At 44.8% G+C, this 3936-nt stretch overlaps 1 long non-coding RNA gene across 1 annotated transcript; it reads right to left on the reverse strand.

Moving 5' to 3' along the window:
- Positions 1 to 2790: 2790 nt before the first annotated feature.
- Positions 2791 to 3650, reverse strand: LOC149213916 (uncharacterized). Its single transcript, XR_016250366.1, has 2 exons — positions 3432 to 3650; positions 2791 to 3318 (listed from the first exon to the last, which is right to left on the reverse strand). It is a non-coding gene; the product is annotated as an uncharacterized LOC149213916 (long non-coding RNA).
- Positions 3651 to 3936: the final 286 nt, after the last annotated feature.

Genomic DNA, 3936 nt, shown 5'->3' on the forward strand with positions numbered 1-3936 from the left:
GTGAGATCTGCGCACCCATGTTGGAGACCATCAAGAAGGCCAGTCAACCTTTTTGCTGGACTAAGGCGGCAGAAAACAGTTTCCAACTCCTGAAGCGTAAGATAACGGAAAGGCCAATCTTGAGACTGCCCGATTTCAGCAAACCTTTTCAGGTTCGGTGTGATGCCAGCGGGACAGCTATTGGCGCTGTACTCAGTCAAGAGGACAGACCAGTGGCATTCTTTAGTGAGAAGCTGAATGAGAGTCGGCAGAAGTATTCGTCATATGATAAGGAATTTTATGCAGTGGTTCAAGCCTTGAAACATTGGAGGCACTACTTGCTAGGAAATGAGTTCGTTTTGTTCTCTGATAATTCTGCTTTGCAGTATATAACTCAGCAGCACAAACTGAACCATAAACATGCCAAGTGGGTGGAGTACCTACAGAGTTTCACCTTTGTGTTGAAACACATAAGTGGGCAGGCCAACAAAGTGGCGGATGCTTTGAGTAGAAGAGCCCTGCTCTTACAGGAAAGTGGCATACAGGTGATGGGATTTGAATACTTGAAAGATTTATACCAGATGGACACGGATTTCAAGGAAGCTTTTGAAGCATGCCAGAATCCCGTATTGAGAAATACAAGCCCATGGCTAGATTACAATCTACAGGAGGGATTGTTGTTTCGAGGGGGACAGCTGTGTGTTCCAGATTGTTCGATGAGGGAAAATCTGGTGAGAGAGAAACACAGTGGCGGACTAGCGGGACATTTTGGCGTCAATAAGACAGTGGAGCAGCTCGCGCATTTTTATTACTGGCCAAGGATGAATCGAGACGTACAGCGATATATAACCAGGTGTAAAATCTGCCAACTAGCAAAGGGACACAGCCAGAACACGGGGCTGTATACACCTCTACCTGTTCCAAGCAGACCGTGGGACTCAGTCAGCATTGATTTTGTCCTAGGATTGCCTAGAACACAGAGGGGATATGATTCGGTGATGGTAGTGGTGGACAGGTTTTCAAAGATGGCTCATTTCATTCCTTGCCGGAAGACAAGCGACGCCACGAACGTGGCACATCTTTTTTTTACAGAAGTAGTTCGACTACATGGCTTACCAAAAACTATTGTTTCAGACAGGGATGTGAAATTTACAGGACATTTTTGGCGCACCCTGTGGAAAAAGCTGGGCACACAATTAAACTTCAGCTCTGCGTATCACCCGCAGACTGATGGACAGACAGAGGTGGTAAACAGGAGTTTGGGCAACTTACTACGCAGCTTGACGGGAGAAAACTCACGTTTGTGGGACCGAGCTCTTGCCCAGGCAGAATTCGCTTATAACGATTCGCCAAACAGGAGTACCGGTCTTAGCCCATTTCAAATCTTGTATGGTATGCATCCGCGAGGAATACATGAGTTACGAGATTTGGGACAGCTAGAAAGAAGGAGTGCAGACGGGGAAGATTTTGCAGAAGCAATGAGTGAGCTGCATGAAAAGGTCAAGACAAGACTACAGGACAGCACGCAGAAATATAAACAACATGCAGACATAAGGCGGCGAGAGGTAAACTTTGAAATTGGGGACGAAGTCCTTGCACATTTGCGCCGGGAACGGTTTCCTAAAGGCACGTACAACAAACTGAAGTTTAAAAAAATCGGCCCATGTAAAATTCTGCGAAAATTCTCAGCAAATGCATATGAAATTCAGCTGCCACCTGATATAGGCATATCACCCATATTCAATGTGGCAGACCTGTTTCCATACCATGCCCAAGTAGAGGAAGGACGAGTGGTACAGCCACAACGGGACACCCAGTTCGAGGACAATCTTTGGAAGAAACAGTTACCATCGGTCAAGACTCATGAGATAGAAGGAATCATCAGCACGCAGGTGGCCAAAAAGACACGCAGAAAGGAATATCTGCGTTATCTCGTTAAATGGAAGGACCGTCCAATGGAGGACAGTTCTTGGCTTGACGAGATGCAGATCCGAAAAGCAGGTTACTCGGTGGAAGAACTCATGGAACGGAGCCATGAGAACTCTCTTTTACCCCGGCAGCCTGATGCAGGAGCATCTGGTCGACAGGGCACAGACCGAGAAGTGGCAGAACAGGTTTCCGAAGAAGATTGGGGAAAGTGATTAATTCTACAGAAGGACAGCAAGACTGTCTTAGTTTTTTCATTATTATCATTTTTGCTCTTTAAGGATTAGACTACAGCATTTAGTGATTAGCTTAAATGACTTGTTAACTTGTTCCTGTTACAATTGTAATAACCGGTCCTAACTATAAATGTTAAGGGCTTGTAGTATAGATTTTGAATTAAGATTATTAGACTAATTAGGCAAAAGACCATAAATTACTGTAGGCATCAAACTATTGCGAGACAGCAAGCACAGGTAAACAAAAAATAGCCAAACCATGTAACTGGAGTAACTGCCAGGTAACTGTAATCTGGAACTAACTAACAGTTACCTAACCACTGAGTTACGGTATAAGAAGAGAGGGAAAATACATGTAAAAGGTTCTGGAGTACGATATTGAAATAAGAGAGAAACAACAGAATATTATTTTTCCTTCATATATATTATTCAGTGCATCCTAACCAATTTACAGATTGTGATTCTATGTCCTCAAAACATATTTTGCATCTACAGAAATTCTTGTCAACGCATCTATTCTGAATGTGAACCGTGACAGCATTCCACACAGCATCCACGCACAAAACATTCTATTTCCAATTACTGTTTATATCCATCCATTGCAAAGTAACTTTGTAACCAAATTTCATTAAGTCGAGAGGCCAATGCATGCATACATACAGTTCTGTTCATTATAATAATTTGCAGGTCAAACAGTGACAGGGTAACTCCAAATACAAACGTCCCATAACCAGCCGAAGCGAAGTCAAGCGAAGAACAAAAGGAGTCGAGCAGTCGAGCCAGAAAGAGCCACGGCCTCAAACCACAGGTAAGCAACCACGCCGAAACCCAAAAAAGGAATTATTACATTTGCTGTGTAAACAAAAGTTTTATCCAGACATAACATTGCCAACGGCCGAGGGAGCGAGAGCTCACAAGGCTAACCAAGCACGACTGTGGAAAGAACTATAGACGAAGAGCAAAGGACTGAAACAGTTATCTACAAATACCACAGAAACCCTCTGAAGATTACAGAGTGGGTCGAGCCCCTTAAATACTTGACTCATTAACAGAATACAGACACCCATGGCAAACAAATCTCGTGCAGACCAAAAGACACAGAGAAAGGTGAAATAGAAACAGAGCTACCCGAAAAGATAAGCGGTCGAATCCCCTGCAAGGCCACGGAGCCGGTTACCTGCAACCACCGTGACAAACAGTGTTAGGTCGCGGACATAAACAAGCTTATGCAAAGGTGAATAAGCCACGAGAGCCGAATAGACAGAACAGAAGAAAGAAATAGGACCTTACCAGTTGTAACCAGGTCCATAAACCGCTGAGTGCTCAGTGACAACCTAACCACAGAGGAGCTGTGAAGGGTTAGGCGAGCGTTCAAGTTGGAAACATAAATATATAGCATGCAACAATTTCTTACCTGAATCGACGGAGTTGGGCGATGGTTTGGAGCCAGAGACGAAGCTGCAACTGTGAGTTCCCCACCGAGACGGAGCCGAAGTGTTGAACAGAACCCATAAGCAGAACCGAACACCATAACAGAGCCACAAAGGGCGGAGTGTTGCAGAGAGTGACAGAATTCATAGGCAGAACCAAACACCAGAACAGAGCCACAGAGGGCGGAGTGTTGCAGAGAAAACCAAGCTCATGCACAGAGCCGAACAACAGCATAACCACAGAGCCCAACAAACAGTGAAAATGACCGAATGACCGCGAACAATCCGGAGTAAAGGCAAGTGAGATTAGGGTTTTGTCAAATCCCAAGGCGGACAGGTGGAGCGTGGAGAGGCGGAGAGGTACA

This window comes from Pinus tabuliformis, chromosome 1_1 (genome assembly GCF_031772625.1).
Source record: "Pinus tabuliformis cultivar Carrire ecotype Pingquan chromosome 1_1, CPIR1, whole genome shotgun sequence".
NCBI classification, from domain to species: Eukaryota; Viridiplantae; Streptophyta; class Pinopsida; order Pinales; family Pinaceae; genus Pinus; species Pinus tabuliformis.